This window comes from Balaenoptera physalus, assembly GCF_965194825.1.
Source record: "Balaenoptera physalus genome assembly, chromosome: 8".
Classification (NCBI taxonomy): Eukaryota; Metazoa; Chordata; class Mammalia; order Artiodactyla; family Balaenopteridae; genus Balaenoptera; species Balaenoptera physalus.
In genome coordinates, this window is record NC_138887.1 from 67,459,036 (window position 1) to 67,468,018 (window position 8,983).

Here is an 8,983-nt window from a genome sequence, read left to right on the forward strand (position 1 = left end):
TACACCCATTTTGATTATTTTAGTGTATAAAGAGAGCCTAGTCATTCATTTGGTCATGAAACATTTTTTGAGGTAACTAATTACCTCACTTTTCTAGGTGCAAAGTTACAAAGATGGACATGCTTATTACTCAAAAGGCAACACTCATCTGTGAAGAGGATAGTTTTGTTAGGAGTGTAAAACTCCTACAGAGGCCCTAGGCAAAATGCTATATCCCCTGTCAGCTGCTTTCACATTCCCTACCATGGTGGCTGTTAGACCATTAAATTTAAAAATACTAATTTAAAAAATCAGATGTGGAAACTAAGTAACACATCAGTTACTATATAGACAAAACTATTTTTTCAAAGAATTGCTATGCTGAAACAGAGCCCTAAAATACTAAAAGACCTGGTAATTTTTACATTTGTATAGTCACAAGTGTAAATTCACAAGAAATTGTAATTTTTAAAAATTTTCATTAAGCATATGAGCTAATAACTTAGGAGTATACATAAGTGTTTGATTTCTCCACTTGTGAAGTTCTTTGGCAACTTTACGTTATATAAATATATATGTACATACACTTTTTTCCTACACTTTTGTTTTAATTCACAGATCCGCTCAGAGACCCATTATCCGCCACATGATTTTAGTTGATTTTAGAAGTCATTTTCTTTAACAGTGTCACTGAAATTTAGGAGAAAGGAAATTATATTATTTTTTCAGAATTTCCTTAGCACAACCCAACGGAAGGCAGTTTATTCCTTCTGAGTGGCAGAAACTCCTTAATGCCTGCTTCACTTTCCTCCGGAGTAGCCAGCGGGCAAGTCTCAGTAATTCATACTGAATCAAAAAAATCTTCGGCCTCATCCCTCTGCTTAAAATCCCACTGAAGTATTTAGATTCCAGTTTAAGCCCCTAAGTGGAAGGCCGAATTCAAACCTCGAGTTTGTTATCAGTTGGGCCAGTCTGAACTCTTATCTGCTCGCGTTCAAAATTTCCCTCCCACCGAAAGCCTTCCGGGTGCGTTGCGCCGTCGCCCCGCCCCTTTGGCAGTAGAGTGGCAGTGGGCGGAGCTGGCTGGGACCCGCCCGCCGCTCACCTGTTAGTGCCTGAAATGATGTACAGACCCGGCGGGATACTGTCCGAGGTCCATGTGCCCTGCTGCTGTCTCAGAGGCATCTGTTCTGCAATCTTAGGAAGTAAAATATCCCTAGAAGCAAACAGGTGTCATCTGTGCGTAAATAAGTACAACACAATTCTCCGAGAGTTCGGGTATAAAGAGATGCTGCTCTGTATGAAGCTATCTACCAGGCATCTCTCAAGCTCTAAGCTCAGCTTTTTTTTTTTTTTTTTTTTTTTTAAAGAGAAGATGTATAATTACAGGAAAGATTTTTTATTTTTTTATTTTCTATCATTCTACATATATGATGGCAAAAGATATGCCTGGAAAAGTTTTGTTTGGAAGATTTGTTTATTTTCTGCTTCATCCTCAGTTGGCAAAAGCTCCTAACTCTTTAGTTTCTAATTTCTTTCTCTTTTTTTCTTCGTCAAGTAGTTAAAGATATGTGAGCAAATTATCTCATGTGGGAGGGAGACTTTCCTGTTTAGAGGAACCTTTTGTGTGAATTGTTTTGTCAAACAAATAATCAACCCCTTCTCTATTTAAGGAGTTTGGACTGTCAAATGTAGGTTTTCTTAAAGGGGACACATAACTGTACATAACGCTATAAAGAACTATGACCGTAGCACTAATCAGCAAGCATAAAGCCACAAGATATATCATTTCTAACTCTGTGGTTTCTAGCCAAATCCGTTGAAGTGCTTAGGTTACAGTCCTGAAGAGACCTTTCGTACCCTTACTTGAAAGTTTCTAATCTTAAGTTTTATGAAATGCAATAATATGTATTAGCTAGCAATATTTCTGTGATCACCAGCAACTCCAAATTTGACCTTGAAGTCTCTGGATAATGAAAATAGATCCCAGCAGTAATACACTTCTTGAACACCCCCCCCCCCACCAAGTGTATTATATATCTTTCTCATTTTGATCCTGTGTTTGCAACAAATGTATACGGGAATATTTTAGTTCCTTACTTTGTATTCATTTATTTTCCTATGACCAGTAATAAATATACTAGTTAGTACATGGAATCAGTAGCATCAACTACTCCTAGGATCAGCACTTAACAAGGTGGGAAATTTCTATTTCAAGTTGTTCTACATTTGCATAAATTATTTCTATTATTGTTCATGTATATTATTTATTTCTCAGTCACACTAGTCCTGTGAAAGTGCAACAGAAGGCAGACCACATTAGGATCTGCATTAAATGCTCATTATCATGGTCTTGACGGAACTCAGAAAATTAAAATTAGACTAAGCCCCCAAATAAGCTGCATGCATTTTAATATGATTAGTAGAATTTAAGTCTAGAGAGATAGTATTTTTGTGTCTAGGTGTTTTATCATTATGTAAAGGAATTAAAGCAAAGGACTTCGTAGTTGTTCTTTTGTCAAGTATGCATATACTATAGTGTGAAATACAGCAAAACTTAAAACTGCAGGTAGCAAAGCATCAAATACTGCCTTAATTTAGGAACTCTGCCAGGTGGCCCTCAGAATAGATGCCAGGCAGAGACAGGTGCCTGGGTGGCGCCTCCTCTTATCTGGCCCGGAAAAGAAGCTTCCCTCACACCATCTAGTACCCTTGTAGGTGGTGTGTCCTATAGTGGGAACAGGTAGCACTGTTGAAAGGAGAACAGTGTGAGAGTTTTCTGTAGAAACAGACCCGTCAGCATGTGCCTTGAGGCTTCCAGAACATGCCAGATGGAGAAGTCCAAGTTTCCATGCTTCAAGCAACTTGGTTTTGTAGAGAAGCAATCCAGTCTGGTAATTAAAACAAGGATTGCGTATACAGTAGTCAACAATGGGGTTTTAACAACCAACAGTCCCCAACACCTCAAAAGCTTGTTGCATTTCTGGTATTTTAAGTTTTGATCTGAAGGTTAAATGGCAAGTGTGTCGTAGAGAAGAGCAGTATGTGGCAAGAAAAGCACAATGTCGGTTCCCGTAGAGTGCAGATTAGAACTAGAGGGTTTTATAGGCTTATCATTTCTGAGATGTGTAAAAGCACGTTTTCACTGTAAAATGTATTAATGTTTCTGCATTCCTATAGGGCCTAGTTAAAACTTTATTCTAGATTTCAGCAAGGGTGTCACAGCCAGTGAGCTATTTTTTTGCTTTTTTTTTTTTTTTTTTTTTTTTTACTTATTTTTATAATAGAAGATATTTTAAAAGTAGAAGAAAATCTTAATTTGGACATTTGACTTGTTGGTTTCTGTGTTTGAAATCACGGTTCTGGAGATGTAGAGATTGTGCATGTGCATGTCAGATACTAATCTAGGCTGTGTGAACCAGCCCAGGATAACTGATACTCCGCCAGCCTCTGCATCCTTTCCTCCCTTCCTCTGAAGTGCTCCCTGCCCCCTTCCTGGACTGTCCACGTGCTGCTCTCCATCCTCCTCTGCTGTACTTTGGGGTCAGGGACATGATGAGAGATGCTTTAGGCATCCCAGGTATGCCTGTCCAGGCTTGGCCACCACCCCTACTTGACCTTTGGCTGGCCACAGTCATGAAGAGAAGGTTCCTGGTGCTGAGCACAGAGCATGGTCAAGACACCAATCACAAATACCCTCTAGCATCTTCGTATATGTCTTGATTTTTAAACCAAGTCATGCTACAGAGCATTCTGTTTTGGCTGTGGTGCAAAGAAAAAGACTAACCAAGAATATAAACCACATTCCAGGCTGCTGTTTTCTATCCATCTACAGGCTATACTTTTACTGTATTTCTTCATACTTGAAACTCATTCTGCTATTTTAATATCAGGGTACAGACATAAGGGTGCATGTTCCTTAAAGGTGCAAAATTACTCTCATTCCGTTTGCTTATATTGCTACAGAATGCTCTGTTTTGGTGCTTTGGGTTCAGCAGGTCAAAGAAGCAGTGTGGAAATTCACTGCCTGGAACACAGTCTTACAAGAATGCTGGCAGATGGCTTGGTGTTAGATATTGCTTCTGCTTTTTTCTCTGTACACAAGATTGAGAGTTACCACACTGGTCTGTCAGTTTCACCTGGGTATCCTTCCTCACAGGGTCCATAAACCCTGTGCTCTCCCCAAATGTGGGTGCAATGCCTTCTCTGAAAGCAGGGATCTTCCTACATATCCGGATCATTTACCCCTCAAAGAAAAATGGCCTCGTGTGCAGACAGGAGGAAAATGGGAAGAGCCGTCTCACTCTAGCAACCATCCATGTAGAAAGCCCTCCTGAGGCCAAAAAAAAAAAAAAAGGAAAGAAAAAAAAAAAAAAAGAAAAGAAAGAAAAGGAAAAAAAAAGAAAGAAAGCTGACCTGTAAAGTTACCCTCCTCCTAGGGTCCTGAGCTGAGTGATCTTGCTTCCTTACTTTTAGGTAGATGAAAATATAGGTCAGTTTACCTAGGCTCTTCCCACCTGAAGAGAAAAATAGAAAAGTAGGTATTTGTGTCATGTGAAATATGTAATCCAAGGACCATCAAAACTTACATTAAATACCCCATTGCTAGCCATCAGTTTTACGAATTAGCTCAAGTAAGTGATGCTTGATGACCTGGGGTTTCTGAGGGCAGAGGTAGCTCTTCTAGCATGCACCTTACGCTTAAGACTTGTTTGGAGAGGGAGGACTACCAGTGGTGACTGTGACAATGGAAAAGGTAACATGTCAGAAAATTCAGAGGGTTATAGGTCAAGAATCCTTTGGAAACTGGATGTCTTACTGGGTGCTAGGATGCAAATTTAGGTGTTTATTGTCAGATAATGGAATTCATTGTTTTTTAAGAATTGGTGTTGAAATGTCATTGTCCAGTTCATTGTCTTCACTTCTGCACAAGCTAAATTGAAGCAAAAAGAGAAAATGGTTTGTGTATTTGTCATACCTTTTGTACTTCTTACAATAAAACTGTTGGTAGCAAATAAAAATAATAAAAACAGCAATTTTAACCTGCTTTCTTGGAGATGAATTGCTATTCTAGCTATTTTTCTTTTTACTTTAATGTAAAATAAATGTAATTGCAGTGAGTAAAGTAACGTATAATTAAATAGCAAGTTTTAGCAGAATATGTTTCAAATTCTTGTTTTAAGAGACTCCTTTTCAGGCTTCAGATGTTAGAAAAAGTAGCAGCTCATTGAACTTAAAAGTTCCATAGGGGCTTCCCTGGTGGCGCAGTGGTTGAGAATCTGCCTGCCAATGCAGGGGACACGGGTTCGAGCCCTCGTCTGGGAAGATCCCACATGCCGCGGAGCAACTGGGCCCGTGAGCCACACCTACTGAGCCTGCGCGTCTGGAGCCTGTGCTCCTCAACAAGAGAGGCCGCGATAGTGAGAGGCCCGCGCACCGTGATGAAGAGTGGCCCCCGCTTGCCACAACTAGAGAAAGCCCTCGCACAGAAACGAAGACCCAACACAGCCATAAATAAATTAATTAATTAATTAATTAAAAAAAAAAAAAAAAAAAAAAAAAAAAAAAAGTTCCATAACAAGTACTTAGTAAGCTCTTAATAGTTGACTGTGGTAAACACTGAAGACCCAAAACATGAATAAGGCACAGGCAGTCCTTTCTGAAGCTTACTGACTGAGACTGTGAAAAAGGTTTGTGTAACCGATTGCCGATAACCTGGGAAGGAAAAAAGATTTCACATTGGAAATGATGCTTGAATGGATTCAAAAACAAAAGTTAACGCTGGCCAGTCACACAAGGAGAAATACTTTGTGTGTGCAATGGCCTGCAATTATGAAATAGCAGACAGGAAAGGGTAGGAAGATTGGTGAGGCCACACCTGGGGCAGTGGCTTTCCAACATTTGGATCATAACCTATAGAAAGAAATATAATCCAATAGCGTGGCTGGTGCACACAGACACACATGGACACATGCAGACATATATCAGAAACGTATGTTCCACAAAATGATGCTGTGTGCCCCACACATGTTTTCTTTTTTTATTTTATTATCCTCCATACTCTGAAAATACTGGTGGCAAGCCACGAAATTCATTTCACAACCCCACCAACAGGCCTTGACTTAATGTTTTAAAACAATTAGTAAGGGGCAGAGGGGTGGTGAAGGAGGAGGTGAGGTCCAGAAGTGCTTAATATACCATATAAAGGAGTTTGGAGCCACTGAAGGATTTTAAAGAGAGATCATTTCTGTTAATGTGTGCCTATTTTTGTTCGACTTACATACTAGACGAGAGTGATAGACGAAGCAGCTCCTGAGGTGCTACAGGCAAACCAAAAGTGGGACTGTAGTTGCTGTCTGATATTTATATTCCCGTCTTTGTGTACAGTATCAGGTATTTTAACATTAGTCCTCCAGAATTCCTTGGGAGCCCTCATTAGGACTTGCCTTAATTTTTTTTTTAACAGACCCCAGATTGCATCTAAATTTGTAAAATCTACACAGAATATTCAGAAGGGATGATACAGAGAGTCAGGAATTTGATCTTTATTAAGTTAAGTGAAAGTTTGTAGTTTATTAAGAGGTCAGTCATAACTACCTGTTTCTACAAACCACAGGTATTTACAGCCAGGTTTGGCGGGACCATTGTTTTCAAAATGGTTTATAAAAGACCTTAAGATAGTTAGTTATCTCTAGTTATCTCTGCTGTGCTCACGTAGAACCTCAGTCCATTGAAAGCCCAGTAGGCCTTTGCCACTGATTTTGCCCTCTGGAGTGTGAGCCCGATTTGCACCTCCCTGTTCTCTAGCGAAGAACTCCTCGTGGATGGTGATGGTCATATTTGTTCCGCATATGCCATTTTTCTGGACATAGCAGATGAAACAACCAGAGCATCCCATGGGATGTGGAGCCAAGCAGATAACCGTGTGTCGCTCTCCTACACGTCTGGAGCTTCTACTGCCTGTACATTCCGAGCTGCGCGTGGCCACGTTTCTAGATTCCAGAGATACAGCAGTGAACAAGACAAAAAGGTGCTTGATCTCATGGAGCTAACATTTTAGTGGGGGAGACAGAAAATAAATTTTAAAAGTGTATAAGTACATTATGCTTAATGCTAAAAAGGGAATAAACAGGTCTTGAAACAAAGTACTTGGAACATGGTGGTCAGGAAAGGCTCCGTGAAAGCTTTGAGTTGAGGCATAAATTAGCATGAGACTGAGGAAGCCAGGCGACGTGCTGAGGGTAGAAGAACTGAAAGCCTCACTAGAGTGGATTCAATAAAGAATTGGTAAGTGAATATGGGAAATGCCCAACATGAAGTGAGAGGTACGAAGTGTAAAGTAAAAGGTGTGAGGGGTAAAGTGTGACCTGGTACTGGATTGAGCCCAAATAGACTTTGACAAGTTCAACATACTTTCTTCCCAAGATCAAGAACAAGGCAAAGACGTCAGCTTTCACCACTTCTATTCAACACTGTGCTAGGGTAATAAGCAAGAAAACAAAAGGCATAGAGATTGGAAAGAAAGCAAAGCTGTCCTTATTCACAGACAACTCGAGAGTCTCTGTAGAGACTCCTGAAGAATACCTAAAAAAGCTACTAGAACAAATACATTTTGCAAGGCTAGAGGATACAAGGGCAATATATTTTTTTAAATGTATTTCTATATACTTTAAAATTGCAAACCCACATTTAAAAACCAATTACGGTAGCAGCAAAAAATGAAGTCATCCTGGATTCAGGTGGGCCCTAAATCCAATGACTGTTAAGAGGAGAGGGCACATGGAGATGCACACAGAGAAGACAGTTACGTAAAGATAGAGGCAGTGATTGGAATTATGCTGCCACAAGTCAAGTAATGCCTGGAGTCATCAGAAGCTAAAAGAAGCAAGGAGGGGACTTCCCTGGCGGTCTAGTGGTTAAGACTTTGCCTTCCCATGCAGGAGCTGTGGGTTCCATCCTGGTTGGGGAGCTAAGATCCCACATGCCTCACAGCCAAAAACCAAAACATAAAACAGAAGCCATATTGTAACAAATCCAATAAAGACTTTAAAAAAAAAAAATCCACATCCCCCCCCAAAAAAAAAAATCTTAAAGTAAGGAGGAATTCTTCCCTAGAGCCTTCACAGGGATCATGGCCCTACTGACACCTTGATTTCACACTTCTTGCCTCCAGAGCTGCAAAAAAATAAATTTCTCTTCTTAAGCCACCCAGTCTCTGGTAGTTTGTTGTGGCAGCCCTAGCAAACTAATACAGTAATTCAATGTGGAAAGGACAATCTTTTCAACAAATGGCTCTTGAAAAATTGGATATCCATATAGGTAAAAAAATGAACCATGACCCTTACTTCACACCATGAAAAAAATTCAAAATGGGTCATGGACCTAAACATAAGAGCTAAAACTACAAAACTTGCTGAAGAAAAATAAGAAAAAGATCTTTGTGACTTTGGGTTAATATCTGTAAAGTTCCTGCAATATTAAAAACACTATCAATAAGCCATGAAAACAAACTTCCTCTTGTGCATACAGAGAAACCTGTCTTTGGTCAGAGAATCCCCAGCTTAAGTCAGGGGTGATGGAGGAGGAGGAGGAGAATTGAAAGGGTGGAGGCCCAATTTATAGTAAAAAGCAAAGTGGGTTACTAAGGAGAATGAACTTTCAGTGCAGAATAGAACCACCAATGGCTGCATTTGAGAGAGTCTGGGAAAGTTCTGAGAGATAAAATGGGAGTTGGCATCATCTGTTGTGCGATGCAGCATGAGAAAGGGAGGGAAAGACAAATTGGGAAAGATGATTTTAAGGAGTTCTCATACGTTTGAGGATAAGCCCATTTTGCCATTTTCCAAGAGCCTAGAAAAGATCCAAATCGATTTTCAATGACTTTCTAATGATGTTGCACTGAGATGGGTCCAGCTTTATCCAGATCTATTAATTCTAAATAAATATAATGACACCTTCTCTGAAGCCCAGACCACCTCCCTTGAAGTTTTAGTATTGTACTGAC